The following is a 14110-nucleotide window of genomic DNA, read 5'->3' as shown; positions in this document are numbered from 1 at the left end:
TCAACATTCATCAAAATCTGAGGCAGAAAAACTACCCTTTTTTTCATGTCTTTTGATTCTTCTAAAATAACCCCACTGAACTTGTACAAAAACATAAACTTTCTATGGCAATCTTAAATATTTTACAGTCTAAGAGCTGTTTTGAATGAACTTCTGTAAAAATCCAAAGGGAAAACCTTTGTCCTCTTGAAACTTGTGGTTTCGTAACCATTTTGAAGCCATGCATGTTCTTGTTGTTTTCCTGGTCTAGTACCTCCACTTATACTTGAGAAGTAGTTTGAAACTACAATATAACTTTTTAAAATGAGGAGGTTGGGAACACTGCAAATGGACCAGTGGGTCCTGGTAATCGATTGGAGGCCCTGGCCGTCCTGTCCTCGCAGTCGGCTTTTAAATCAGGGCTGGGAAATGGCAAGGGTGAAGAAAGCTGACATCTCTGATCCTGGGCAGCCGCTGCGCCCGCGATCCCAGACAGCTCAGGAGGAGAGCGGCCCTTATCCGAAGGTTCCCAAGCTGCAGGGCAGAGAGATGCAGAGCGCCTCCCCCTGAGCTGTCTTTCTGCTCATCTGTCTGTGGCTGCGGGGTCTCCGGGTCTCCGTGTGCAGAGTGCAGACATGCAAAGAGTATAAATCACAGCATCACATTTTCTCCGTGTGATGTCAGGTCCCCATGTGTAGCTTTTACCCAGCATCCTTTAGTCACCAGGAAAGAAGAAAAAAAATTGCCCTCAAGCTTTGTGTTTCCAACTCCGTGACAAAACGGAAGACATAGCCCAAATGAAACGACCTGGCGTGAGAGGTTGTCAGTGAAAATCATTTTCTCGGCAATGATGACCCCCTCTCCCCCAAATCTACAGACTATAACACACGCCAGATAAATGTCCAGAGGCATCTGGATAATATGAAGACAGGACTATCATGTCAGGTTGACCCCTTGTCATGAAATACTAGCCTCATTTTCTGGTTTCCATACTTGAACCTTTAAGAATTATCCGTTCTAAAATTATTTATATTTATATTTACTTAAAGAAGCCATGTGTACACCCCGCCACCTTATATAGATATATTGATGATGGAAGCATTGGATAAGGGAGCTGTTAAGTTGTGACACTCCTAAGTGGCGATTTCTAAAACAAAACTGAACATAGTAGCCACTTACTAGTCCCCTGCTCTGCCGTGAGTGTCCGAGTTGCTCCTACAGCCATCAGGGGTCGGATGCCGTTTTCGTCTGGTCCTCTTTGAGAGTCTGCTTTGATGGTGATTCCGCCCCCAGCACGTTTACTTTCTCAGCAATATTTAATACCACCCTTCCCGTTGGTCATTAAACCTGTTGTCTATGCATAATCTCTTGAATGGTTCTGAGCAAGTCTTACTGCAGGAATCATTGCAAGTTTCCATGGAAACGAGGCTTGGCTTCTGAGGACCAGCCATGCTGTTTTGGTGTTGTTTGGGTAATATCAGCAAGTACCCACAAATAAGACTTTTAAACAACTTAAAGACTAGCTTCAACCCTAGAGTTAAAAAAAAAATTGGTTAGCTTTTGAATAGTCCTCAGTATTACCAACTTCCTTTTCTTCTAGAACAGATTTCTCTAAGTGAGGTTCATTGTTTACGTCTGTCCTTTGTTTCATGAGAAAGTTTCCTCTTTCTTGCCAGAACTATTTTTTTATTCATTTCACTTTTTAGTTTCAGTGCTACTAAGATTTTTTTTCCCCCTTAAAGAAATTCTTCTGGGTGACAGACTTTGTAAAACGTTCATGCCGAAAAAATTTTCCTGGCCTGAAAATTAATTTTTTATTAAGATTGGAAGACCCTCGTTCGGTGGAACATGGGTATTTTCTGGTGTGTTTTTGAAGGGGGTTTTGATTGTCCTTTTGGCATATGCATTGCCAACTTGTTATAGCAGAACTTTGTTTTTGATTCATCAGTAGTTAATTATTGACCATTTAAACTAACATGACCTTAATTTTTCCCCCTTAGACAGATGTGCTTTCTATCTAGGCTGTTTTGTATGTATGAAATAACAAACTGCTTTGTGGGTTTTTTTTTTTTTGTCAGAGAGTCTAGAATAAGTTCAGGTTTGGTATAAACATCAACTGGTCTTTTCAGTTCAAAGAGTTGGAGAATAAGTAAAATAAGCAGAATTCCCACTGAATAAGCATTACCTAATTAAACATAGCAATCTCCAAGACCAATTTGTGAAAATAGCTTCCTTGTTTGTGGAGGCACTGAAATTGCTGAGAAAGCTAACTGAATTTTCTAACTTGGAGGTAATATGTAGAATTATCTTGCTCTAGTGTTGATTTTACGCGTTTAATATGGTTCATATATATACATCTCAAGAGCAAAGCTATAAACATATAAGAATGTATCTCTAGGTACCTTGGCTAGAGGGAGCCACCTTGCCTAAGAGCCAGGGGAAAACAGTTTCAAGATAAATTTTCGATTTTAACTACTGTTATTAAGAAAATTAGATTTACTGGAAAAGCCATTTAAAAAGAGACACCTGTTATACTTATGGTAGATAGCATTTTTTTTTTCTCCTATTGGAGTTGTTTTTAAAAAGGGAATTCCAGAAAGAGTCTAAACTTTAAATATATTAAAAGATACAAATTGCTGCCTTAAAATGTTATTTAGGCTACCATTTTTTTCTCTTCTAGCTCCAGAAAGGCAGTAATTTGCCTTTTATGATTCACCAGACATTATTCCTTGCTAACCATCCCTTAGCTTATGAAAACCTTTAATTTCTAACACCAGCCTGTGTGTCTTCCTAAATCTCAAGTAGATGTTCTCATGGTTCTGATTTTTCTCTCTTTTTTTTGCCATCTGATCCACAAATGACCTAACGCTGGTCGGCAAACCGCGGCTCGCGAGCCACACACGGCTCTTCGGCCCCTTGAGTGTGGCTCCGCGTTAGAACCACTTCTTCTCCAGGCCGACAACCGACTTCTGTGTGTGGGCCACGAAGTTTCAGTCGCACTGAGTGTGAGCACCAGCACGTGGCATTCTGTGGAAGAGCCACCCTCAAGGGGCCACAGAGCCGCATGTGGCTCGCGAGCCGCGGTTTGCCGACCACGGACCTAGCAGATAGAAACAATGGATAATGTCTTAAACCATGATTTCTTGTCCAAATGGTCACCTCAGTTATATCCATCACGTGGTATAAAGATATCAAGCGTAAGTGGCATGCTAGTCTTCAACGTGCTCATTATACTGGGCTTCTCGCATTTTCCATCTACTTGAGGTTGGATATCTGTTTGCTGAGGTTTTACTGTGAAGCTGCTATATTCACACTTACTACTTTCATGCCTGTTTCATTAATTAGCCATTTCAAGACCATTGTTACAAGAAATGAATGTTACTAACCTTGAACGTTCTTATAAAACACATGCAGAAAATGTCATTGTTATTGCTTTAACCAAGAATATCAATTTAAACAGATTGACAATAAGTTTTTAATGTAACATTTACAATTTTTGAAATAATTGAAAATATCTACTTTGGAATAAACTTGAAGGAAACAGTCAACAGGAGTTTCTAACTGTTTTTTGAAGGGAGTTACCTAACAGAAGAGCCTAGACTTAGTAGCGTGAGATGTTGTGGTTAAATCCTAAGCCCAATTAAACAACAGGAGCCTAAAGTTTCCAAAACGGGAGTGTTAAGGAAAGAAACCCAGAGACTTTCAGAGACCTGTAGTTTCAGTAATCTGAGTAGTAGACTGAACTTTATTTGCAGTTTGTTCAACAGATTTTATTTTGATACAAATATTAAGCATAATCAAGTAAGTTTTATATAATTCTGTGGGTTCATTAATCGATACTGGCATTTTCGTTGTGTTCTTGGGGAGTCATTTTAGCCATTTCTACACCTCTTATGAGGCCTCTTCTCTGTTTTAGTTTGCATTGTAGGGGTGTCGAACTCAATCAGAGAAGGGGCCAAAATCTAAAATCCAGCCTAAATCGCGGGCCGAATGGTTTACTGAACAGTCATAAACTGTCATTGTGATGGAAACGCAGCGGAGTGCAGTGATGACAGCGCGGTGCGGGCCACATTGCAAGGCCTGGCGGGACGGATTTGGCCCGCGGGCCTTGTGTTTGACACATGTGCATTATAGCATGTGATGGCCTACCTTAGAACTATATGGATGAGGAGAAATCAGTATTATTTTTTTGAAATGTTTTTTCATTAATACATTTTTTAAAAACATATATTTTATACAGAGAGGAAGGGAGAGAGAGATAGAGAGCTAGAAACATCAATGAGAGAGAAACATCGACCAGCTGCCTCTTGCACACCCCCTACCGGGGATGTGCCCGCAACCAATGTACATGTCCTTGACCGGAATCAAACCTGGGACTTTTCAGTCCGCAGACCGATGCTCTACCACTGAGCCAAACCGGTTTTGGCCATTAATACATTTTTTGATCTTTGAGAAAGTAAGGGAAAGGGGTGGCGAATTATAAAGGTTCCCATGCAGAACGGAAGTCAGAAGTGTGTTTAAAAGTCTGTCCTGTTGTAAGATTTTAGAATGCCAAGCAGGCTAGAGCAGTGGTTCCAAACGTAAGCCAGCAGCAGCAGTACCTGGAGGGCTTATTAACATTCAGGTTGCCGGGCTCCATCCTGAGTGTCTGATTCCCGGCTAGAGCCCCATCATTTCCAACTTGTTTCCAGGTGATGGAATCAGGTCCAGGGACCGCCCTTTGAGAACCACTGGTCCAGAGGAAGCCTGACAGTCTTTTCAACCATGCATTTACTTACTCCATATAAAAACAGAGCTCTCGAGGCGTTTTTATAATTCAGATGCTGTGAGCGGAACATCCGTGAAGAACGAACGCTCTGAGGCAGGCGTCTTCAAACTACGGCCCGCGGGCCACATGCGGCCCGCAGAGGAGTCTGATCCGGCTCGCCAGGTTTTTTGGGCAGTTAGCGCAGCCGAGGTGTTACAGTAGGAATTAGTAGTTCATATAGCCCGGCCATCCAGCTCTCTGAGGGACCGTGATCTGGCCCCCACTTTAAAAAGTTTGAGGACCCCTGCCTGAGGGATGAGCCCTTCGGGCTGCCTGGCACCCGGCCCGTTGCCCGCCCCCTCTGAGGTCAGTGCCCCTCCTCCTCACGAGGGTGCAGGAGCCCATGTCTAGGGTGGGTCTGAATTTGTGTTCACTGCAGCCTGGGCTTTAGTCCGGAAACTGCATTTGTTTGATGTGGGTAGAGTCTGTCTTGGAAATCCGTGCACATGGAGGTGAGACTTGTGGAAGGAAGCCATCGGAATGTCACGAGGATGCCCTTGGCACGAGGCACAGGAGGCCCTGTCCTAAGATGCCAGTGACATAGAAAACCATAGATAATCCCCAAATAATGTATTTGTAGTTTTTATTATTGGGGCAGGGGGAGGGCAAGGGATTTCTTTTCAAATTATGTATTTCTCAGGTTAACAGAATTGTTTTGGATTCTCTGCCTTGTCAGCAGGTATTAGAGGAGGCTGCAGTAATACATAGACATATCTATATGGCAGAAAACTGTTACCTTCAAAACACCTATATATGTTTGCAAAACAGTATAGGGGAATCTCCCACCTACACAGCATGAGTTATTCAGAAACCATAGGTGCATATGGGTGAGCAAGTTATTTTTGAGAAGGAAGCTGTCTATGAGATGATAAACCTGACAAGTCTTTGGATATTTTAAATTTTGTGTTAATGTCATCGTTACTATTCCTCATTGGACTGTAGCTGGAGAGGTACTGGGCTCTGCCTCTGGTTTTTATTGTAGTTTGCCTTTGAATGTATTGAGATACCAGAAAGAGAAAAGATATTTTTAAGGTAATAACTTGTAGAACAATTTCACTGTAGAAGTCCACATGCTAAGCATCCTCGCTTACACAGCTTTGGGATTCTTCACGCAGTACCTCCTACACGAACGGCTCCACGCCCTCAGTAGCTCCGAGGGCACCTTTGTCCGGGTTGAAGTCCTAACCTGCCAGTCACTCCTGAGGAAGGGTCTTGGATTTTCATGTGTCCAGACCATGCCTACTTCCTATAAAACCCAAGTGTATGACATTGTACTGTATCCGCTTTCTGTGCCAGTCATCTGACCTGACACATCGAAACCCCTGGAGGTACTGGGTATGCGTAGTTGTATCCTAGGTGACCATGGTGATTGAAAATACCTCTCTAAAGTATAAAGGTAATGGGTTTTGTTAAAAGGGTTTGCATTTTATTAAAGGGTCCTGCTATTAGTGACATAGTGTTTTGTTTTGTTTTAATGCTTCAGAAATATAGTTCTTATCTAAACTTGTTCAACTAACTTCTTACGATAAATCACTTACGTTCACACTGGGTCTTACTTGGGCAAGTCTTCCAGGGGGAGGCTGCTGGAACACGGAGGTGGGCAGTTTCCATCTCCCAGAAATCTCAGTTGTGTGGCCATTTCTAATTTACGGCAAAATTATAACAAATTTTTTCTGATGTCAATGATACCTCGTGCGAGAGGTTCTAGTACCTGAAGAGACCCAATGCCACTGTTTTTTTGTTTTTTAATTTTCTTCCTTTTTTGGTCTTTTTCTTTCTTTTTTTTTTAAACTTAGTTTTGGAATTATTTTAGCCACATGGATTCCTTAGAACAAGTTTCCAGTTTGGGGGTCTACAGCTCGTCCCTGGGGATCATTGTCTCAGTGAAGTTCTTTTGTTTTAAAAGATTCGTGGTAACACAAAATGTATTTTACTGCTACAACTAAAATGTATTTATAGTAAAATGTCTTTTTAAGAATGTGGAGATTTGTTTATTCTGTGCGAACCACCGTTCTCCGCCTCCTTTCAAGTTTAAGATCAACGTAAACACAGCCCTTCGCTTTTATCCATAATACTAGTTTGGTAAAAGTAGCTAATGTGATGGAACTCAGCGTACCTTTGTAAAACTGTGACTTTCGTTTCCAGAAAACGGTGACTGGACTTAAATCTCTGGCCATCAGCAGTAGGAAAGGCCTAACCCTAAAGGCTAAAAATGTTACCTGAAAGTTTAAAAATTATCAGTTGTGCCGAAACTGGTTTGGCTCTGTGGATAGAGCGTCAGCCTGTGGACTGGAAGGTCCCTGGTTCGATTCCGGTCAAGGGCATGTACCTTGGTTGCGGGCACATCCCCAGTAGGAGGTGTGCAAGAGGCAGCTGATCAATAATTCTCTCTCATCGATGTTTCTAATTCTCTATCCCTCTCCTTTCCTCTCTGTAAAAAAACAAATAAAAGATATTTTTAAAAAATCATCAGTTGTCAGTGAGAAAATATGCCCTTTTCAAGTCATTCAGTGCAGATCTTAGGGATTTAACAAAATTATGACGAATGACTCTTGTTAATGCTGCGCTTATGCAGCCCAGAATTTCTTTCAGAATGTGTCCACCTAGTTTAGAGCGATTCACTGTGAGGATATAGGAATACGCTTGGCGGTGGCCTGTGACCAGCATGAATTAGCCATCTCCTGCCCTCTTTCATCTCCTCCCCCCAATGCCGACTGTGCAGAAAGTTGGCCCGAATTGGGGTCTTGTGTCTGTCGGGGAGTCATCCTTTGCATTGGCCGGAATGCGGTTTTGAGAAGCATTATCAGGTCACAGGATGCTTCGTGTGCCTCGGCGATTTTATTTTTAACCTCTTATTAATGTGGCACCATAAATCTAACTTGAATATACTGTGCTCAAAGTCTGTAAATGTAAGTAGGTAGGACAGTCAGCCTTTCATAAAGACAACTTATAATTCTAACTCAACACAATGAGTCATTTTTTAAAGCCAAGTACCTTGCTTCTTTGAGTTGACGTGATAACGGCATAAATCATCCCTGGGTTTGGGAAAGAAAAAAAACAATGTATAAATCAACTGGATGTGGAGGACTCCTTGAGCTGCTTACCTGCTCTAAATGCAGTAACTCAGGGCCCCAATCTCGGTGGGAAAATGCAGTTAAGACTCTCTCGGGTGTTAATTCTATGTCATATCTGTGCTCTTTGAAGGTATTAGTGTGGAAGCGAGCGGGAAAGTGTAATTTCACCAAAACTGCAAGGTGGGGGCGCTGTGAAGATGGAGAGTTGGCTCAGTGAGTGCAGAATTGTTTGTGCTTACCTTGGCTGGATTAGAAACATCCAAATACCCCTGCCGTTGGTTTCTCCTGGCCGGAGAGGCCCGGTCTGACGTGGACTCTGCTGCTTGATTCACACAGTGTTGTCCTAACAAACCAGGCCCCTGTGGATGCAAGTCCTTTCCTTTGAAACCCCTCGCTGATGGCATTGCCTCGGCTGGTTCCCTTCTCCAGTTACCTCCCTGTAACAGGTTGGATGGTGCCACTCTGCTCTGAGAAGCCCTCAGAGTTTCCCATCACACCCTAAGCTGCGCTTTGGAGGCACCCCAAACCTTGTTCCTGAGCGCTCTGCACATGGCACACTAAGGGAGACAGACAGGCGCCCTGCCCTCCCCGGACCAGCCCTCGCTTCTCTTGCCTCCGGGCTTCCCCGGGAGCATGCCCTTCAGCACTCAGACCCTCCAACCTCCATCTACTACCAGGCGCTCCGCTTACTATTCAAGGCTGTGAATTCCAACTCCTCTGCCCGCAGTGAAGTCCGATATCTCTGTCATCACGGTTTGGGGATTGTAGTTAGGAGTCTGTGAGCTTCTGGAAGGCAGAGGTTATGCCTCAGGCCTCTACAGAGCCAGCCGGCCCTTGCACACTTGCTGAGATGGAACGCAGGCTTGACTGAGAGAATAACTTAAAGACACCCTCCCTGGTCCTGGCAGGGAGCTCGGTTGGTTAGAGCATCACCCTGGCACACCAAGTTTGTGGGTTCAACCCCCCCAAGGCACACCTAAGAATCAACCAATGAATGTATAAGCGAAACCACAAACCAATGTCTCCCCCTACCTCTAAAATCATTAAAAAATAAAATAAAAATAAAAAAAGACACCCTCCCCTTCCTCGGACATCCTTGGCCAATGGTGTGTGGCCAGATGGCAGGGTGATGGCTCGGGTGGAGGAGGAGTAAGCTGCCCTGTGCAGTGACACCCGCCCACTCCACTCAGCTCTCCGAGCGGTGACAACGCATTAGCATTCACGAATATTTTGTGACTTGCCAGGTATCCCTGCTAGATCCCTCAGTTTGACAGCTTCACCATGGTTACCTGGGTCGTGATGGATGCTGCCTACTTGAGCCTATCGGGGTTCTGTGGGCATGTGCCTACCGAGCAGCGTTCGGGAGAGTGATGAAATCCCCCTTTGTCTGAAGCTCCAGCGGATGCTAAATTCTCAGAGGGAGGTAATTAAATTGAACAGAAGCTGCAGCTTGCAGAAATCTAGGGTATTATCCTCCTCTTAGCTCATTAAAACGGATGCTCTGCAAATTGCTTTGAATCATTGCTTGGGGAAACTGTTGATCATCCCTGAGCAGGAAGTGGCCCTGGTTAGGTGAAGGGATGAGCCTGCAGAAGGTTCTGGAAGGTGGGTGTGGCTGTCAGCTGCTGCCCCCAGGCTCTTGGCTCTGAGCAAAGAAAACCAGGGAGAATGTGCTCTGAGACTGTTTGCTCACTAATTGAATAGAAATGTAATCAGGTGGCAAGCCCTCTTGAGATGGGCAGAGGGCCTGAGAGTGGAGGAGAGCTGGAAAAGAAGACTCAGACGTGCTCTCATCAGTCCTCAGGCCTGTGCTTCCTTTATGAGCAAAAGACGCTGGCAGCCAACAGGGAGGGGCCCTGTCCACCTGCTGGGTAGGTCTGTCATCTAGTTGGAATGCAGACTTGTTCATGGTTTTACATAGTGAGGCTGAGGCTCTTCTGAGAGAAAGGTGTGTGGATGCAATCCTCAGCTTCCTGACCGGGCCTGACCTAAGTTGCCTAACTTGGGGCAAAAGTAACGGAAGTGCTGGACCCAGGCTTTTCCTGGCGAATCACATCTCCTGGGGTGACCCTGTAGGCTTTCTGGGACTGAAATTCCTACCGGGCTGGTTCTGCTAATAGCGGGGTAGAGAACACAGTTTGAAAAAAAATTGTAATCTAGGGTAATTGAAGGTTTTGAGCCTTCTGGAAAAAGTACTTCAGGAAATCCGTCTGTTCTTTAAGGGCTGTCTGTCCGCTGCTGCGCAGTAACTCAGAAAGTCGTCTCATGGGGACAAACGCAGCGTGTTCTGTGCTGTAGGGAGCACAGCCGACCCGGCCTCACTCCTCCCACCCAGGCCGAGCGCGGGGACAAGCCACGCGGGCTGCGGACACCTGGGATCGGCAGCCGCGCGGAGAGCAGCTCCTTCAAGCGCCTCTCTGGCTCCTCGAGGCCTCCGGACGGCACTTCCCGCCTCTTCTCTTCGAGCATCTTGGCACCCGCTCTTCCTGTCCGCCGCCTCCTTCGCAGCATTCTGGGGCACGTGGTCCGGGCCCCAGCATGACCCCAGGGCTGCGTACTGTCCGCTGCGCAGAGGTTCGAAAGAAAGGATGGGGGAGGTTCTGCCTGCTAGCATGATTCGGAAGAAAGCAAGTCCCTTCCCTTCAGAGACCAAAGGGTGCAGAAGCTGAGAGCTATCCTGACCCCCAGCACTGGGAACAGGAGCCCGGTGTCCAGGGAGAAGGGAAGCATGGAGTCCGCACTGAGGGTTGGAGAGCCAGGCACTTGGTGATGCCTGCGGGGAGGGGGAGGGGGGGAGGGGGGAGCTGCAGAACAAGCAGGGCTTCAGCAGTTCAGAGAGGGCAGACCACATGCCCCCTTGTGTTTCCGAGGAGCCCGCCCGCCCTCATGGCTCATAACTTATTTTTATTGTATTTTATTTATTTTATATATTTTATTAATATTTTATGGAGAGGAAGAGAGAGTTAGAAACATCAATGAGAGAGAATCATCGATCAGCTGCCTCTTGCACACCCTCTACTGAGGATGTGCCCGAAATCAAAGTACATGCCCCTGACCGGAATCGAACCTGGGACCTTTCAGTCCACAGGTCAACGCTCTATCCACTGAGCCAAACCGGTTTCGGTTATAATTTATTTTTTAAACCATCTGCCATGGAATGCTAAGTTCCTGAAGGACAGGACCATAATGTAGATTCCTCGTTATCATTAGACAGACGTGAGCAGAGCAGGGATGATGGGCCAGATACGGAAACTCACCAGGGCAGAAAGCCCTGGGTGCCTGGCAAGGGGCAACACTGGGTGTCCTGTCCTCCCCTGGCACATCGCTGGTCCTGTGGCTTGGACCCCGGACCTTCCACATCCCTGGTCATGCGGCTTAGACCCCCTGACCTTTTCCTCCCTAAAGTTAACATCTAGGCCTCAGTTGTATTTCAGCTCCAGGCCCAGAAAAGCAGCTAAACCAGGCCGCCTCAGCACCAGCTGCACTGACTAATGACCTTCTGTCCTGGCGCCAACCAGTCAGTGGAGACAATGACCCTGAACGAGCACACCTGGGAAGCTGGAGAATATTCGATTGAAACACTCCTCTGAGCCACGCCCCCCACCCCAAGCCTTCCACCTGCAAGAGAGAGAGAAATACGCTCAGGACAAAAGACCAGTGTGCACTCTCTCCCCAAGGAGCATGCCCTTGCCATCTCCTCCCCCTCCCCTTTCCCCACAGGCACCTATCCCCTAACCTCTACCCCACAAGACTTGCAACCATTGGAGCAATGAGCAGCGGCAGCTCGTCCCAGGCTCACCCCCGCAACCTGTCTCCAAAGCCCCCCTTTCTCTGACTTCTCAGTGAGCCAAGCAGCCCAGCCTAGGCTCTCCTATAGCCTCTTCTGTGTCCTTCCTGATTTCACTGTCCCCAGTGTATTTTTTTAAAAAGATTTTTTATTGATTTTTTTTAAATTTATTTTTTTTTTACAGAGAGGAAGGGAGAGGGATAAAGAGCAAGAAACATGGATGAGAGAGAATCATCGGTCAGCTGCCTCTTGCACACCCTCCACCGGGGATGTGCCCGCAACCAAGGTACATGCCCTTGACCAGTATCCAACCAGGGACCCCCAGTCTGCAGGCTGACGCTCTATCCACTGAGCCAAACTGGTTTCGGCTCCTCAGTGTATTTTTGCTGCCATCATGGATCCAGTACTCTTTGGCTCAGTGCTGTGTAGCCCTTCCCTTTGGGTATCCCCATCCCCCACCTCAGTTTCTTTAAATAAATTCAGTTTTCTTCCATCATCGTCTGAGATGCCTGCACACCGCCGACTTGACCCTCTCAGTCATGTCCTAGTTTAGCACAGTGCCCAGGACGCAGTGTGGTCACTCAGGGGGGTGGACAGAATAATGGTCCCTCAAGATCAGGGGTGTCAGGAGAGGCAGAGAATTCTTTCAAGACACCTGCCAGCGGACAGATGAAAGGCAAGGGTGGAGGTCGTGAAAAAGGGATGGTGCTTACTTCCCGGATACTTTCTAGCGTCTGTCTCCGCCGGTGACCTCTGCCCTTTAGACACATCTCACCTGCACCTCTCTGTTCCTGTATCTGGATCGTGTCCCTTCCTTCCTCTACAGCCTTCCTTGGCCACTGTCATTAAGCAAGATACATGCATTCCTAGGAGCTCCTTCTTTCTTGAACTCTTTCAAGTTTTGACCAAAATCAGCTGCACCGAAAGGAGCTGGAAGGGACCTTGAAGGTCACCCGATCAGAGGATTGTCAGTGGTTCCCAGAAATCTAAGCAACAGAATCCTTGTTAAAAAAAACAAAACAAAACAAACCCTCAGCGTTATGTTAGAACCTAAAAAATGTAAGGTCTACATATATATAATACATTAAATATATGTTTTACTTTCTATAGCTCTCGTATATACATTTTATGGTAGCTTCTTGTAAAATCAGCTTGCTAGAGCAATCACGGTATGCAGAAGCACACAAACATTTGAAAATGGAATTTATCAGAGGCAGATGCCGTTTGGTATCTAAATCTAGCCCTGGTGTTTTATTTTATTATTTTTTTTCGGTTGGACAATGTGAGCAAACTTTGTGACTCAGAAAGACAAACAGAGGGATATTTGCTTGTGCCATGTTATCTGCGCAGATGGGCCCAGGCCTGAACCTCACGAAGACAAACACGGAACAAAACTCCCGGCCCCTGAAACACAGGCAGGGAGTTGGCAGGGATGCGGAGAGAAGGCCGAAGAAACGTGGCCGGGAGGTCCCCTTCAGAGGAGGGTCCAGCTCAGAGGCTCAGCTCTGTGGAGGGGCTGTGGGGGCCGGTGACGGGGGAAGTGAGGGGTGCTGGAATAAACTGAAGTCTGGTATGTGCACGGAGGCCGGCGGGGGCTTCCCCGGCTAAGGATGGAGCTGGGTCTGAGCTCACTTCCCAGGTGCCCTGTCTGGTCAGGAGACATCGCCTAACTATCTGAAGACAGTGAGGAGGCGGAGAGACATAGTCTACCAGGGTCCTCTGTAAACTCCACTCCTGTGACACCGGCAGCGCAGTGGCCCCTCACGGGTGGCCCCAGAGCATCCCTGTCAGCTCAGCCACACCCGTCACCTCTCCAAGACAGCCGCTGCGGCGGGCGGCTTGGCTGCTGTCTCATTTGTCACGGATCCCTGGCCGCCTCTGTCCCGGGCTGGGACGGTCCTGGCTGTCCCTTTTCTTGTCTTCCTCCCCATCAGGCAGGTTGTACCTGTCACCTCCCTGCCTCCTGGGTGTCTCCGGGTAAAACTGCACCCCCGGCGTTATGACGCTCATCCGTGCTTTACAACTCCCCCTCGGCCCCCAGAAGCCCTTGTTAGCAGCCCCTGGCGGGCTGGGGGCGGGAGGCGTGTTAACGGTTCAACTGGGGACGTGGAAATCAGCTTCGAACTCCTCAAGCTCAGAGCCCAGGACTCTCAGGTTGTGGCGACAGACAAATCCCCCATCCTCCATTCCTGTGTGTGTGTGTGTGGGGGGGGGGGGGCTGGGGGGCGCTAGCAGGACCGCGCTGTGGGTGACCAGAGAGGCAGGGTCTAATCCCAGATCAACAAGAATGTCCAGAAGGCTGGCTCTTTCTCATTGAGGCCAGACATTCTCGTCAGGAGCAAGACGGGGAGGCAGCGTCGCTCCTGGAAACGGCGGCCGCCCTAATGAACTGGCTGCGCCCGCAGGATCGATGCCGCGTGTGGGGATTAATTAAGGCCTCGGCGGGCGGCACTTGAGTGAGTC

This window comes from Pipistrellus kuhlii, unplaced genomic scaffold (assembly GCF_014108245.1).
Source record: "Pipistrellus kuhlii isolate mPipKuh1 unplaced genomic scaffold, mPipKuh1.p scaffold_m20_p_22, whole genome shotgun sequence".
Taxonomy (NCBI): domain Eukaryota; kingdom Metazoa; phylum Chordata; class Mammalia; order Chiroptera; family Vespertilionidae; genus Pipistrellus; species Pipistrellus kuhlii.
Note: the sequence above shows the minus strand (reverse complement) of the source record.